The sequence below is a fragment of the Bubalus bubalis genome, chromosome 7 (assembly GCF_019923935.1).
Source record: "Bubalus bubalis isolate 160015118507 breed Murrah chromosome 7, NDDB_SH_1, whole genome shotgun sequence".
Classification (NCBI taxonomy): domain Eukaryota; kingdom Metazoa; phylum Chordata; class Mammalia; order Artiodactyla; family Bovidae; genus Bubalus; species Bubalus bubalis.
This window is the reverse complement of record NC_059163.1, coordinates 33,067,692-33,085,453: the sequence shown is the minus strand read 5'-3', so window position 1 is coordinate 33,085,453 and position 17,762 is coordinate 33,067,692. Positions and strand designations below refer to the sequence as shown.

The following is a 17,762-nucleotide window of genomic DNA, read 5'->3' as shown; positions in this document are numbered from 1 at the left end:
TTGAAAAGACCCTGATGTTGGGAAAGGTTGAGGGCAGGCAGAGAAGGGGATGACAGAGGATGAGATGGTTGGATAGCATCACTGACTCAGTGGACATGAGTTTGGATAAACTCCAGGTGTTGGTCATGGACAAGGAAGCCTGGCATGTTGCGGTCCATGGGGTGGCAAAGTCGGACACAACTGAGCTACTGAACTGAACACAGGAGAAAAAAGAGATGTAAGGAAAGAATTCAGATATAGAACAATAATTCATGAAGCTACTGAATATTCACTGTGAGAAGTAATTACAGGCAAAGTAAAGATATCTTTTATTTTGAACATAAGGGACATGACCAGGTATAATACAGTGCCAACTGTCACATTTTATCCTTTCCCCTTCTAGAGTTGGGAGTAAAAATACAGAGCTAAAGTTTTCTCTTTGAGTGTTTCAATAATAAACAGTTGGTAAGTTTGTTTCCTAATGAAGTACTATCACTCTGCTCAGCTGTTATTCATGTTTATAGCATTTGTTCTGCCAATTTTTACTGAGATGATCGTTCTGGAGGATTCAGCTATTGGGTCCTAACGTGTCTGGTTTCTTGCCATTGTATCTCTGTAGAACCTGTTGGGGTAAAGGAAATACCTTATTCAGTGAGTTTAAAGTTATAGCATTAGAATTCTGAAGAGACTAAAAGACAACTAGTTAAATGTCTTCCACATGGTGTGTCAGGAAACAAGTACACGAGATCTCAAGTCATGAGAACTACTGATGCACTGACATTAGTAGGAATACCCATATTTTACATACTTATTACTATGTTCAGTCAGGTATGGAATATAATCATGAATTTCTACACATGATGGCACAGACAAGTGAAATTTTCAATTCCAAATTTAGATATTTAAAAAAAATTGCTAGATGGTCTTTAATATAAAAAGACTGGGAAATTTTTAATAATCTATATACTTTATTGCTTTATTTTATTTTCTTCTAAATTTCTTAATTTTTATATCTAATTTTTTTAGTTTTCTTAATTTCTTAAATTATATGTCTTCTACACTCAACCCTCATAGTTTCACACACATTATTGACAAAGTTTCAGAATTCATGTTTTACAACGCTTAAACATTCGTTATATATATATTTTTTACTTCCTTGGTGGCTCAGACAGTAAAGTGTCCGCTTACAATGAGGGAGACCTGGGTTTGATCTCTGGGTTGGAAAGATCCTCTGGAGAAGGAAATGCAACCCACTCCAGTACTCTTGCCTGGAAAATCTCATGGATGGAGGAATCTGGTAGGCTACAGCCCATGGGGTTGCAAAGAGTTGGACATGACTGAGTGACTTCACTTTAATACACTAGCTGTTATTTTCAAATATGATACTCACTGACATGCTACAGAAAAGAGTTAACTTATATTCACTTGTTAATATATCTTTTGATAGATATCTTTTACTCTTTTGATATACAAGGAAAATGCATGTGTAATTAGCCATTTAAGAGAAATAACTTTCTGTTCATTTATAATTTAGCAATAATAAGTTAATGCTACTTAGAAAGCATACCTTCTTAGATTACAAATTGTAAGCATTACTTCCAAGAAAAATAAAAACTAGTAAGTTTTGTCATGAACCCAGAGTATTACCACACTTACTAGGTTTGGAAATAGTTTAAATTTAGAAAAGAAGAGCTTGTTGGTAATTTATATGTATCAATAAGGTTATTGAAAATATCCAACCTTGTGATAATAAAATTTATTCAGCTGACTTTGAATACTTTAACAACAAACACAAAGCTTTGACAGTAACAATCATTTAGTTTCTATGCTGCTGCTGCTGCTAAGTCACTTCAGTCATGTCCGATTCTGTATGACCCCATAGACAGCAGCCCACCAGGCTCTACTGTCCCTAGGATTCTCCAGGCAAGAACACTGGAGTGGGTTGCCATTTCCTTCTCCAATGCATGAAAGTGAAAAGTGTAAGTGAAGTTTCTATGCCCAGTACCAAAGTAAGGTACCAATTTTGGAATTCCCAATCAATTCTCATACACTGAATTATAATTTATAGTCTTTAACCTCTATTTGCTATGTGAATATAAAGTAAGTTTAGTTTCTCAGCAAAATAAAAATAGCATAGGTTATTAGGAGAAGACTACAATATCAGATGTCAAACTAAAAGAGTAGTTCACAAATATCCAAAGACTCCAGGGGTATTTTATACATTAGAAAATAAGGTATCACTCTATTTTATGGAGAAAGCGGCTGCTAAATATTTTCCATGCCAGTCTTCCTTGTGCCTCATTCCTTCTTATAATCCTTTCTTCCTTCTCAATCAGGAGGGACAATGTGACAGGTTAGAAGCAGAGTCCATTAAGGGCCAGACCTTACAATGCACAGGGTTAACTAAAGGGCAAGGGCCCATCTTCTCACTTTCTCTTTGATCTTCCTGCTTCAGACTTTGGCAGGGTTCAGTCAACCAGGGAGGCCGATATTTCTCTTTTTCTAAGTCTTTGCACTGGTTGGGTATCTGGAGGCAACTTGGAGAGCCCTGGCCATCCTTTCTCTGATCAGGACCCTGAGAAGCACACTGATAGGGCTATTCTAAAATTTAGGGGAAATGAAAGGGGCCAGGGCAAATACAATCTGCGTAATGCATTCCAGACTTTTATCACTCTTGCATAGTATCATTGTGTTACTACACGTACTGTTAAAATTTAACTCTTGAGAACATCTGTATGTGTACTGTCCTCAGGAGTCCTTCATTCAAGAGGAACAAATGACAAGGCAGAATTTGGTGATTTACCTTTCAGTCCACAATCCCATTATAATACCAAAATTCACACAGTATCTCTTAAATATTTTTTTTATAATAATGTTAATCCACAGTGTTGTTAATAAAAGACACTGTACTACTGTAGCACTTGCCATGTATATTTTGGCTTTTATAAATATCTGAGATAAGTTGGAGCTGCCATAGTAGTTTACCTTTCTTACAGAAATTGTCTGTAATCTGACTTTTTACATTATTGAAGCAAGTTATTAAATAGTTTTTCACTATTAAGCTACTTTGCCTACCTTATGTGGAATCTGGGCAAAAGCTGATGCAATCATATTGGCTCTTTCTTCTTTTATGTTAGTGACCATTGGCCCCAAAGAAAATACCGTAATACCTTTTTCTCCAGAGCTCTTGGCAAACTCTTCCATATCCTGTGAGGAAAGAATTTGCTTCATCACAAAGGATCAACAGCATAGCGACCAATATTGAAACAATTGCTGCAAACAATTAAAGAGAGAAAAATCAGATATGGTCTGGAATTATTAGAGTTGTAGATTTTTTTTTTTAACTTTACAATATTGTATTATTTTGCCATACATCAACATGCATCCACCACGGGTGTACACGTGTTCCCCATCCTGAACCCCCCTCCCACCTCCCTCCCCATACCATCTCTCTGGGTCATCCAAGTGCACCAGCCCCAAGCTTCCTGTATCCTGCATCAAACCTGGACTGGTGATTCGTTTCTTATATAATATTATACATGTTTTAATGCCATTCTCCCAAATCATCCCCCCCACCCCACCACAGAGTCCAAAAGACTGTTATATACATCTGTGTCTCTTTTGCTGTCTTGCATACAGGGTTGTCGTTACCATCTTTCTAAATTCCATATATATGTGTTAGTATACTGTATTGGTGTTTTTCTTTCTGGCTTACTTCACTCTGTATAATAGGCTCCAGTTTCATCCACCTCATTAGAACTGATTCAAATGTATTCTTTTTAATGGCTGAGTAATACTCCATTGTATATATGTACCAGAGCTTTCTTATCCATTCATCTGCTGATGGACATCTAGGTTGTTTCCATGTCCTGGCTATTATAAACAGTGCGGCAATGAACATTGGGGTACACGTGTCTCTTTCAATTCTGGTTTCCTCTGTGTGTATGCCCAGCAGTGGGATTGCTGGGTCGTATGGCAGTTCTATTTCCAGGTTTTAAGGATTATCTCAATAGATGCAGAGAAAGCCTTTGATAAAATCCAACATCCATTTATGATAAAAACTCTCCGAAAGCAGGAATAGAAGGAACATACCTCAACATAATAAAAGCTATATATGACAAACCCACAGCAAACATTATCCTCAATGGTGAAAAATTGAAAGCATTTCCCCTAAAGAGTTGTAGATTTTTAAAAGATATTATCATCTTAACTATTCCTAAATGTGTGGTTCAGTAGTGTTAAGTGTATTCATATTGTGCAACCAATAACCAGAACTTTATCACCTGGCAAAACTGAAAATCTATGTCATTAAGAAATGCTCTGGCAACCATCACTCTGCTTTGTGTTTCTACAAATTTGACTAAGCCATATACTTTTGATTTTTATAGTACTTGTCTTTCTGGACTGGCTTATGGCACTCAGAGGAAGGTGCATCCAAGATGTGTAGTGTTTCAGAATTTCCTTATAAAGGTTGAATAATCGCTTATTGCTTTATTGGTTGAGGGACACTTGGGTTGCTTCAGCCTCTTGGCTCTTGTGAACAGTGCTTTCATGAACATGATGTACAAATATCTTGTTTCATCCTAATTTGAATTCTTGTGAATACATTCCCAGAAGGGTAATTGCTGGACTATACGTAAATTCTATTTTTAAGCTTTTTAGGAAACTCCATAGTGTTTTCAATAATGACTATTTTTTAACAGACTTCATCCCTGAGATTCTTGAGGTCCTTGGTATAAGGTAAATGTCTTCTAGTGTTATGTGTATTTGTGCACTTGTGTGTGTGAATTAGGAAAGAAAGGAGACAGAGGCAACACACAGTGGTGAAGAGTAACGGTGTTGGACTTAGACTCTTCATCAATATTGTCATTGGTTACGACATAGATTATTGGAAGAAGACCACATAGCAACATAGCAACTCATATTTAATTGTTTATTATTATAGTCCTGCCAAATCATTTCTTTAACTTATTCCAGGGAGATGTTCTGAATACTTTTTAAAAATAAGTCATTAGTATTTCACTTCCCTATTAATACTAAGAAAAATTATAATTTGAATGATTTATTATTTTCTCATTTCTATACTTTACATTCTCTTCAGTTCAGTTCAGTCACACAGTCATGTCCGACTCTTTGTGACCCCATGTACTGCAACACACCAGGCCTCCCTGTGCATCATCAACACCAGGAGTTTACCCAAACTCATGTCCATAGAGTCGCTGATGCCATCCAACCATCTCATCCACTGTTGTCCCCTTCTCCACCTGCCTTCAATCTTTCCAGGCACTAGGGTCTTTTCATATGAGTCAGTTCTTCTCATCAGGTGGCCAAAGAATTGGAGTTTCAGCTTCAACATCAGTCCTTCCAATGAAAACCCAGGACTGATCTCCTTTAGGATGAAGTGGTTGGATCTCATTACAGTCCAAGGGACTCTCAAGAGTCTTCTCCAACACCACAGTTCAAAAGCATCAATTCTTCAGCGTTCAGCTTTCTTTATAGTCCAACTCTCACATCCATACATGACTACTGGAAAAACCATAACTTGACTAGATGGACCCTTGTTGACAAAGTAATATCTCTGCTTTTTAATATGCTGGCTAGGTTGGTTATAACTTTCCTTCCAAGGAGTAAGTGTCTTTTAATTTCATGGCTGCAGTCACCATCTCCAGTGACTTTGGAGCCCCCCCAAAATAAAGTTTGGCATTGTTTCCCCATCTATTTGCCATGAAGTGATGGGACCAGATGCCATGATCTCAGTTGTCTGAACGTTGAGCTTTAAGCCAACTTTTTCACTCTCCTCTTTCAGCTTCATCAAGAGAATCTTTCGTTCTTCTTCACTTTCTGCCATAAGGGTGGTGTCATCTGCATATCTGAGGTTATTGAGATTTCTCCCAGCGATCTTGATTCCAGCTTGTGCTTCTTCCAGCCCAGCATTTCTCATGATGTACTCTGCATATAAGTTAAATAAGCAGGGTGACAACATACAGCCTTGATGTACTCCTTTTCCTATTTGGAACCAGCCTGTTGTTCCATGTCCAGTTCTAACTGTTGCTTCCTGACCTGTATGTACATTTCTCAAAAGGTAGGTCAAGTGGTCTGGTATTCCCATCCCTTGAAGAATTTTCCACAGTTTGCTGTGATCCACACAGTCAAAGGATTTGGCATAATCAATAAAGCAGAAATAGATGTTTTTCTGGAACTCTATTATTTATTTGATGATCCAGCGAATGTTGGAAATTTGGTCTCTGGTTCCTCTGCTTTTTCTAAATCTAGTTTGAACATCTGGAGTTTCACAGTTCACATACTGCTGAAGCCTGGCTTGGAGAATTTTGAGAATTACTTTGCTAGCGTGTGAGATGAGTGTAATTATGTGGAAGTCTGAGCATTCTTTGGTATTGCCTTTCTTTGGGATTGGAATGAAAACTGACCTTTTCCAGCCTGTGACCACTGCTGAGTTTTCTAAATATGCTGGCATATTGAGTGCAGTACTTTCATGGCATCATTTTTTTTTTTTTTTTTTTTTGGATTTGAAATAGCTCAACTGGAATTCCATCACCTCCACTAGCTTTGTTCATAGTGATGCTTCCTAAGGCCCACTTGACTTCATATTCCAGGATGTCTGACTCTAGGTGAGTGATCACACCATCGTGATTATCTGGGTCGTGAATATCTTTTTTGTACAGTTCTTCTGTGTATTCTTGCCACCTCTTAATAACTTCTGCTTCTGTTAGGTCCATACCATTTCTGTCCTTTATTGAGCCTATCTTTGCATGAAATGTTCCCTTGGTATCTATAATTTTCTTGAAGAGAGCTCTAGTCTTTCCCAGTCTAATGTTTTCCTCTATTTCTCTGCACTGATCACTGAAGAAGGCTTTCTTATGTCTCCTTGCTATTCTTTGGAACTCTGCATTCAAACATGTATATCTTTCCTTTTCTCCTTTGCTTTTGGCTTGTCTTCTTTTCACAGCTTTTTGTAAGGCCTCCTTAAATAGCCATTTTGCTTTTTTGGCATTTCTCTTTCTTGGTGATGGTCTTGCTCCCTCTCTTCTGTACAAGGTCAGGAACCTCCATCCATAGTTCATCAGGCACTCTGTCTATCATATCTAGTCCCTTGAGTCTATTTCTCACTTCCACTGTGATGATCTGAACCACAGTCACTCCCAGTCTTGCATTTGCTGACTGTATAGAGTGTCTCCATCTTTGGCTGCAAAGAATATAATCAGTCTGATTTTGGTGTTGGCCATCTGGTGAAGTCCATATGTAGTCTTCTCTTGTGTTGTTGGAAGAGGGTGTTTGCTATGACCAGTGCGTTCTCTTAGCAAAACTCTATTAGCCTTTGCCCTACTTCATTCTGTATTCCAAGGCCAAATTTGTCTGTTACTCCAGGTGTTTCTTGACTTCCTACTTTTGCATTCCAGGCCCCATAATGACAAGTACATGTTTTTTGGGTGTTAGTTCTAAAAGGTCTTGTAGGTCTTCATAGAACCGTTCAATTTCAGTGTTTTCAGCATTACTGGTTGGGACATAGACTTGGATTACCATGATATTGAATTGTTTGCCTTGGAAACAAACAGAGATCATTTTGTCGTTTTTGAGCTTGCATCTAAGTACTGCATTTTGGACTCTTTTGTTGACCATGATGGTTACTCCATGTCTTCTAATGGATTCCTGCCCACAGTAGTAGATATAATGGTCATCTGAGTTAAATTCACCCATTCCAGTCCATTTTAGTTCACTGATTCCTAGAATGTCAGTGTTCACTCTTGCCATCTCCTCTTTGACCACTTCCCATTTGCCTTGATTCATGTACCTAACATTCCAGGTTCCTATGCAATATTGCTCTTTATAGCATTGGACTTTACTTCCATCACCAGTCTCATTCACAACTGGGTGTTGTTTTTGCTTTGGCTCCATCCCTTCATTCTTTCCAGAGTTATTTCTCTACTGATCTTCAGTAGCATATTGGGCACCTACTGACCTTGGGAGTTCATCTTTCTGTGTCTTATCTTTTTGCCTTTTCATAATGTTCTTGGGGTTCTCAAGGCAGGAATACTGAAGTGCTATTTCCTTCTCCAGTAGACCACATTTTGTCAGCTCCTGGTTACCAGCATATTATTCTCTGCTTTTACCTTTTGACTATTTTAGATTCCACATATATGTGATATCATATGGAATATGTCTTTCTCTGTCTTTGCAAAAAGATGAAAAGAAATGAGAATTTCTAACTAGACTAACCAGGAAAAAATTACAATCTTGTTGTAATTGAAAACCAATTTTGATTCGATTAATTAGGCACAGGTGGCTAGCACACATTAGGTTTAGATAGTATCTAATAGTAAAAAAAAAATAATAACAACAACAGTTAGTATTTCTTCTAGATCCTTGAATATGTGCCAGTCACATTTTGGATGTTTCAAATGTACTAAAATAATTTTCCCCACAACAACAATGGGAGGTTGGTTCTATGATTTTCAGAGTGAGTGGTTATACCTCTGTGAACACTGTAGTCTAGTTTTCCATCATTGTTGGTTATATCTCGTGAAAACCTGCTAAATGGTGTCCCTTTCTGCTCTTGGCCCTTTGCAATCCAACCCAGTGACTACAGCCTGTGATTTTTTTTTTTAAATTAAATGTGATCCTATCTCTTCCTTTCTTAACTCTTTAATTTTCTCCCAATTCTTCTACTAGATCTTTCAAATTTCTTATGATGGTCTCTCTTCAACTCATCTTTTCAACATCATCTGCCTCTTACTCAGCCTCTTTCCATTTAGACTAAGCTTGAACTTCTTGGAAACTGTCATTACTATTCTGCCTGCTTTTCTTTCGTGTTTTCCTCCACCCCTACCCGATCCCTTTTACTTATCCCTGAACATCCTTCAGATTTCATCTTACTTGTCATTGCTTCAGAGATAATTTCCATAATTCCTACTGGATATTTCAATAGCACATGTGAAAGTGAAAGTGTTAGTCAATCAGTCGTGTCCCACTCTTTGCGACCTCATGGACTTCAGCCTGCTAGGCTCCTTAGTCCGTGGGATTCTGCAGGCAAGAATACTGGAGTGGGTTGCCATTCCATTCTCTAAGAATTTTCCCGACCTGAGAATTGAACCCAGGTCTCCCAGATTGCAAGCAGATTCTTCACCATCTGAGCCACCAGGGTAGGAATTTCCATATTATGATACTGAGCATGAAGTTTTTATGACTTTCTTGTATTCTGAGTTTCCAGGTAGAGTGCCAAGTGGCATAAGCTGGCTTAACACCATTTCTTTATATTAGCACTTACTTCTGGAATATGCTAATCATTGAACAATTATTCTTTTAATGAATGTCTGATGTTTTATTATGTGTTGAATAATGAAGTCTTTCATTTTTTTCATATATTCTCAAAGTTTCCCAGGTATCCCATTTGATTCTGTAATGATAATTAAATTCAGACACTTGAGTTGGTATAGGAATTTCTTCGAGTTTCTAATTGGCTGGTAATTTTATCAAGCTTTACACATCCAACTCACTCTCATCAAACATTCTAAATTAAGAATTCAGAATTATTTCTATTGAAAATGCAAAGTAAACAAAGCAAAACCGGAACACCTTAGGCAGAGATTTGGCAGATTTGCAGAGGAGGCCTCCAACAAATTCAAAATTTGGTAGCACTGGGAGAGGAAATTCTAAATCCCAGTAGGCTCGAATGAGCCATATTTCACCTTCCAATCTTTGTCTCATATGTTGTAGTGGGTCTTCCTGAAAGGAGAACAAAAACAAATCTGAGAGGAAGTGACAATATTGTCAAATGCATATATTAGGTAATTTTTGGAAAAGAGTTTGGAGTGTTTTAGCCAAAGATGTTTGGAAGTGTCTGTTTTTTGATAAAGCAAACATATATGTGCATGTATAATATACGATATGCACGTGCCTGGCAAGTTGCTTCTGTCGTGTCTGATTCTTTATGACACTGTGGACCACAGCCAGCCAGGCTCCTCTAGGATTTTCCAGGCAAGAATACTGGAGTGGATAGCCATCATCTCCACCAGAGGATCTTCTGGACACAGGGGAGACAGGGAGTGGTGGTGGTGGCGAGGGCTTTTGGGGGTTGGATGGGCAAAGGACTATCTGTTTTTTTCCCTCAGTTTTTAAAGATAGCTTTTTTTGACATAGAATTTTTGGCTGATGGTTTTGTCTTTCAACACTTTGAATATATCATCTCACTGCCATAGAGCATCCACAGTTTCTGATGAGATATAAGTAGTATCTTATTGGAGTTTACTGGCATGGCTGTATTATCTTCTATTAGTGCTTTAAGATTTTCTATCTTTAGCTTTCAACATTTCATTAGTCTGTGTATGACTCTCCCATGTTTATCCTACCTGGAATTGATTGAAACCCTGGGATATGTAGACTGATATCATTCATCATATTTAGGATGTTTTCTGCCATTATTTTTTGAATATTTTGCTTTGCCTATCCTTCTTATAGCACTCCTATTTTGTGTATGTTAGTGTGTTGGATTATGTCCCACAATTTGCTGCCCTTGTGTTCATTTCTTTTTATTCTTTTTTATCTCTGTTTTTTTGATTGTATTATCTTATTGATCTATATTGAATTTGCTGGCTTTTTCATCTGTGGCTTCAACTTAACTACTGACTCCCTCTAGTGAATTTTTTTCCAGTATTGTAATTTTCAACTCTAAAATTTTCATTTGATACTTTTGAAAACATGATTTCTATCCCCTGCTTTGTATCTCTTACTTTCTTGGGCTCCAAAATCACTGTGGGTAGTGACTGCAGCCATGAAATTAAAAGAAGATTGCTTCTTGGAAGAAAAGCTATGACAAACCTAGACAGCACATTCAAAAGCAGAGACATTGCTTTGTTGACAAAGGTCCATGTAGTCAAAGCTATGGTTTTTCCAGTAGTCATGTATGGATATGAGAGTTGGATGGTAAAGAAGGCTGAATATCCAAGCATTGATGCTTTTCAACTGTGAGAAGGCTCTTTAGAGTAATTTGGACAGCAAGGAGATCAAACCAGGTAATCCTAAAGGGAAATCAACCCTGAATATTCATTGGAAGGACTGATGCTGAAGCTGAAGCTCTGATACTTTGGCTACCTGAGGTGAAAAGCTGACTCATTGGAAAAGACCTTGATGCTGAAAAAGATTGAGGGCAGGAGGAGTAGTGGGTGATAGAAGATGAGATGGTTGAATGGCATCACCGCCTTGATGGACATGAATTTGAGCAAGCTCTGGGAGATAGTGAAGAACACAAAGCCTGGCATGCTGCAGTTCATGGGGTCACAAAGAGTCAGACATGACCGAATGGCTGAGAAACAACAATCTCTGACTTATAGATTCAGTTGGATGGGACATTAATTTATACTTCTCTTTACATCTTAAGAATGGCTTACTGAAGGTGGGTTGCATGCTTTTAGGAATTCAAAGTACTCCATTTTGGTGTAATATAAGGATTCACAAAGGTCTCATGTCATTTGCTTGTGTGCCTCTTATGTTGCTTCAGTCATGTCTGACTCTTTGTGACCCAATGGACTCAAGCCTGCCAGGCTCCTTTGTCGATTGGATTCTCCAGGCAAGAATACTGGAGAGGGTTTGATGCCCTTACTCCAGGGGATCTTCCCAACCTAGGGACTGAATGCACATCTCTCATGTCTTCTGAATTAGCCATTGGGTTCTTTACCACTAGTGCCACCTTGGAAGCCTGTGACCGTTTATATATGTATACACACACACACACACACACACACACACACACACACATCAATGTATATATTTAGTTTATAATTTCTTTTATTTGAGTGTTTTGCATTTCTCATAGTTTCCTTTGGGTCATTGAATACAATTTACAATAGCTAATTTGAAGTTTTTCCCTGTTTGAACAATTAGTCTCTCTCATAATCAGTTTGTATTGCATTTTTTCCCCCACATGGAGGTCACATTTCCATTTTTATTTATATGTGTGGTGAAATTTTTGTTAAACTGTAACATTTATATAATAAGAGTATAGCAAGTCTGAATATTGATCCTCTGCAGGTCCATGTATTTTTACTGCTATTTGTTCAGTAACTAAATGGACTATTTTAGTGAAGTCCTTTTCCTCTACTATGTTAAAGCTATGATATGACTACTTGAAGAGTGCAGCCTTGGGCATACTCACATTCCCTGGGCTGACAGCGGTTATAGTGGGACACTCCTTTTGACTATCTCTTTTTTTAACTGTTAGCCCTCACCAGTTGTTGTGTGATTGTGCTATAGTTTTGGATAATATCTTGGAAGTATAAATTTCTCCAGCATCTGACCCCAAAAAGTTCAGATTTTTTTGCAGGGATACTTTGGAAGTCAGTGTCTGATGTGTGTTCTGACCTTAGAAAGGGTCTTCTCAACTGTGTCTTCCATTGGTTTTCTAGAGTTTCTGGTAACTTCCCAGTGGTTTAGCTTGTATCTGTCATGAAGCAACCAGCTTCCTCTTAGCTTCTTAGCAACAAATTTGTTCATAGCTTGTGGGCACTCATAGGTGTGAACTTCCCACTAAGTGCAAGTTGCACAGTCATGTCGACTCTTTGTGACCCCATGGACTGTAGTCCCTGGAATTCTCCAGGCCAGAAGACTGGAGTGGGTAAGCCTTTCCCTTCTCCAGGGGATCTTCCCAACCCAGGGTTCAAAGCAAAGCCCCCTCATTGCAGGCGGACTCTTTACCAGCTGAGTTACAATGGAAGCCCAAAAATACTGGAGTGGGTGGCCTATCCCTTCTCCAAGGGATATTCCTGACCCAGGAGTCAAAGTGGGGTTTTCCTGAATTGAACGTAGATTCTTTGCCAACTGAGCTATGAGGGAAGCCCCGACCTTCCCACAATCTGATTCAAATAAAATGAATGCCTTGAGACTAGCCTGGGGCTCTGTGTTTTATGCTAAGAATGTCCCTCTGATCAAACTCTCTGACCTTGGCTTCCAGAGCTGGGGATATGGACAGTGTGCCACTGCTCTCTCTGTTACATCCTTCTTTTAGGTGTAAATAATAGTGTCTATTTTTACTTTGCCTCTTTCATCATGGAAGCTGCATTCTATGAATGAGCTGAGGAAATGACTATCTGCAATTCACTATACTCAATATGTTGTACCTAAATAGAATCTTTGCCCTTTGAGTGTGGCTGAGTGGAAGAAGGCAATGCCAAGCCACTCCAGTACTCTTACCTGGAAAATCCCATGGACGGAGGAGCTTGGTAGGCTGCAGTCCATGGGGTCGCTAAGAGTCGGACACGACTGAGCGACTTCACTTTCACTTTTCACTTCCATGCATTGGAGAAGGAAATGGCAACCCACTCCAGTGTTCTTGCCTGGAGAATCCCAGGGATGGGGGAGCCTGGTGGGCTGCCTGCTGTCTATGGGGTCGCACAGAGTCAGACACGACGGAAGTGACCTAGCAGCAGCAGCAGCAGCAGAGTGGAAGAAGGGAGAACCTTGTTGACCACTCTTGCCTGGAACTTAGCCTCTGTAACACACAGCTGAGATATATGTGTGTGCGTGTGTGTGTGTGTGTATGTGGAATTCAAGCGGCTTGACCCTTCTAAGGAGATACTATAGCACTCAAAAGGAATTGTAGGAGTGCGAGCTCTGTGTTCTTTCTGAACCTACTTAGAGTGGAATCTATTTTTCTGATTAAGGATAGTGAGAGAGGGAGAAATTTGAGGTTGAAATAGCACAGGATTTTGGTGGTTTTACTGTTGTAATGTTTCTCTGGAATAAATGTGCCTTTACTGTGTGTCTTCAGGACAATTTCTAGACACTTTAAATAGCTGTTTAAAACACAATTTCCACTAGTTATTCTTGTTTCATGTAAGAGCTGGTCCATGGAATATGTCATGCTGCCATTTAAGAAGAGGGAGGTTCAAGGTGTTGTGAAATTTCTCTACATTCTGCTTCTTTAATATATTCAACGGAATGTAGATGTCAGTTTGCTAGGGCTGAGGAATGAGTGAGTGGGAAGTAACTACATAGCTGCTTTTGGGAGATGAAAAGATTCTGGATGTAGCTAGAGGTGATAGTTGCACATCGTGTAATTCATTAACTGAATTATACAATTTATAATGGTTAAAAAGGTAAATTTTGTGTTATATAAATTTAGCCTCACTGGTAGAATAACAAATGGGTGCCACCAGGATTCGGCTCAGAGGCCATGGTTTAATAGCCCCTGGTTTGTAATGTAAACCTATCTATCTATTATCTCTCTATGTATCTTTAAGTGTAGTTTTATAATTTTGTCTGAGTTTTAGGTGCATAGCATCATGATTCAGGATTTTTGTAGATTATACTCATCATCATTTATTACAAGATATTGGGTATAATTCTCTGTGCTAGTCAATAGATTCTTATTGCTTATTTTATGTTAATAGTTTATATTTGTAGCACTATACTCCTAATTTGTTCTTCCCCTTCTCCAGTTTGGTAACCATAAATTTATTGTCAATGTCTGTGAATCTGATTCTGTTTTATATATAGATACATTTGTATTACTTTTTAGATTTCACATATAAGTGATGTAGTATTTTTATGAATGACATATTCCACTATGAATTTTATTTTCTAGGTTCATCCATGTTGCTACAAATGGCAAAATTTTATTCTTTCTAAGGGTGAGTAATATTCCTTTGTATATACATCCCACATCTTAAGACAATTATCTGTTGTTGGCTTAGTTAGCTTAGTTGGCTTCCATGTTTTGGCTATTGTAAATAGTGCTGCTATGAATACTGCAATTCATGTAGTAGTTTTTCAGTGAATTAAATCCACACTGTGTTCAGTGTGCAACCTCTTAACCACTATGGTATGGTGACTCCCTTTTCTGGGTTACAGTTACTTTCAAAATGTAACATGAACAGTTTCCCATTATTAAGATATATCATCACTATGATATTATGATAAAAGCATGATTATTGTTTAAGTTATGTATTAGTGCAAAAAACTGCCCTTAGAAGAGCAATATTTATTTTATTTTTATCTCTCATAGTTCTGAGTGTTGGTGGGGCTCATTCAGGTGATTCTTGTAATAGGTCTCTCAGGTGGTTCCAGTCTTATGGTGACTGGGGCTATAACCATGAGGACCTCTGGTGATTGCTTTTAAAAGACTCAAATTGCTGGAGGGCTGGAACTACTGGGACTTCTTAGGCATGTGTATGTGTCCTTCCACAAGTGGTCATTTATCATGGAAACTTTGAGTATGTTACAGACCTCCATGGTGAGTAGGCAGACGGAGAGATGAAATGGATAGTGAGATAGATAGATAGACAGATAGAGACATAGACAGGCTGAATGACCAAGATAGAGAGTCAGAGACAGATGTGTGTTGTGTTCTGTAACTGAGCCTTGGAGGTTAGGCTGAAACATCTGTGAGACAGCATCTAGATTTACTAAAGTTCAAGAGAGAGGGAATTACTTGATGGGAGAGCTGGCAGAGTATTTGTAGTCATGACTCAAAAACACTATTATAAGTTTAGATGTAATCCAGCAGAGGTCCCTTAACTATTGTAAAATTCATATAATACTGCTGTTAAACCACAGTAAAATCAGTAGACTATGTGAGTTAAGATTTTAAAAACTATTGGAATTATAAATATAAGGTGTTCTAAAAAAAAAAAGAAAGAGTCCTTGTTTGAAATATTGGATAGTATGCCAAATTTCCAGTAGCTCTTTTTAAAAGAATTTATTTTAATTTTGGCCGCAGCATGTGGGATGGGGATCTTAATTCCCAGACCAGGGATTGAACATGTGCTTCCTGCAGTGGAAGCTGGAGTCTTAACCACTGGACCACCAGTGCAAGTATGTGCTCAGTCACTCAGTTGTGTTCAACCAGGCTTGCCTGTTAATGGGATTTCCCAGGCAATAACATTGGAGTGGATTGTCATTTTTCCTCCAGGAGATCTCCCTGACCGAGGGATTGAACCTAGGTCTCCTGCATCGGTAGGCAAATTCTTTACTACTGAGCCACTTGGGGAGCCCCTTAGACTAACAGGGAAGTCCTCAGTTCAAGGATTCTGAGTGAAACTAATACACTGATAGCATGATATGAAAATCTTATGATTTAATATCTTAAGATAACAAGAACTGAATATTTTGAATCTATATGTTTATTTCACTAATTATTTAATATCACAAAATAAATAAATGAAAGGATTATTGTGAAAGGTCAAGTAATGAAGAAGTATATAGAATAAAAAGTTAAATTGTTTTCATTGGAAATTCAGTTCAGTTCAGTTCAGTTCAGTCGCTCAGTCGTGTCTGACTCTTTGTGACCCCATGAACTGCAGCATGCCAGGCCTCACTGTTCATGACCAACTCCCGGAGTCCATCCAACCCATGTCCATTGAGTCAGTGATGCCATCCAACCATCACATCCTCTGTCATTCCCTTCTCCACCTGCCCTAAAATTTCCCAGAATTAGGGTCTTTTCCAATGAGTCAGCTCTTTGTATCAGGTGGCCAAAGAACTGGAGTTTCAGCTTCAACATCAGTCCTTCCGGTGAACACCCACGACTGATTTCCTTTAGGATGGACTGGTTGGATCTTCTTGCAGTCCAAGGGACTCTCAAGAGTCTTCTCCAACACCATAGTTCAAGAGCATCAATTCTTCTGTGCTCTGCTTTCTTTATAGTCCAATTCTCACATCCATACATGATCACTGGAAAAACCATAGCCTTACTACACAGACCTTTGTTTTCAAAGTAATGTCTCTGCTTTTTAATATGGTGTCTAGTTTGGTCATAACTTTCCTTCCAAGGAGTAAGTGTCTTTTAATTTCATGGCTGCAGTCACCATCTGCAGTGATTTTGGAGCCCAGAAAAATAAAGTTAGCCACCGTTTCCACTGCTTCCCCATCTATTTGCCATGAAGTGATGGGACTGGATGCAGTGATCTTAGTTTTCTCAATGTTGAGTGTTAAGCCAACTTTTTCACTCTTTTCTTTGACTTTCATCAAGAGGCTCTTGAGTTCTTTCTCACTTTCTGCCATAAGGGTGGTGTCATCTGCATATCTGACGTTATTGACATTTCTCCCAGCAATCTTGGTTCCAGCTTGTGCTTCTTCCAGCCCAGCATTTCTCATGATGTACTCTGCATATAAGTTAAATAAGCAGGGTGACGATATACAGCCTTGACGTACTCCTTTTTCTACTTGGAACCAGTCTGTTGTTCCATGTCCAGTTCTAACTGTTGCTTCCTGACCTGCATATAGGTTTCTCAAGAGGCAGGTCAGGTGGTCTGGTATTCCCATCTCTTGAAGAATTTCCCATAGTTTATTGTGATCCACACAGTCAAAGGCTTTGGCATAGTCAATAAAGCAGAAATAGATGTTTTTCTGGAACTCTCTTGCTTTTTTGATGATCCAGTGGATGTTAGCAATTTGATCTTTGGTTCCCCTGCCTTTTCTAAAACTGCCTTGAACACCTGGAAGTTATCGGAAATTCAGTGTATTCTAAAGATCATTTCCTCTGTGGTGTACAAATTTACATATATTTACATAAAATATGTTTAAATTTATTTCCAAAGATGAGTGTCATGCTTCTTTTTTTTTTTTTAGAATTTCTGGAACTTTATATTTGTTTAGTAATGTGAAATAGAGAGTATTTAACAATATTGCCCATAATTTAACTGTTTTCTGGAGAAGGCAATGGCACCGCACTCCAGTACTCTTTCCTGGAAAACCCCATAGCGGGAGAAGCCTGGTAAGCTTCAGTCCATGGGGTCGCTAAGAGTCGCACATGACTGAGCGACTTCACTTTCACT

The 17,762-nt window shown here is 38.5% G+C and overlaps 1 pseudogene; it reads right to left on the bottom strand.

The window, feature by feature from the left end:
- Positions 1–547: 547 nt before the first annotated feature.
- LOC123334366 lies at positions 548–12,539 on the bottom strand (annotated as a pseudogene).
- Positions 12,540–17,762: the final 5,223 nt, after the last annotated feature.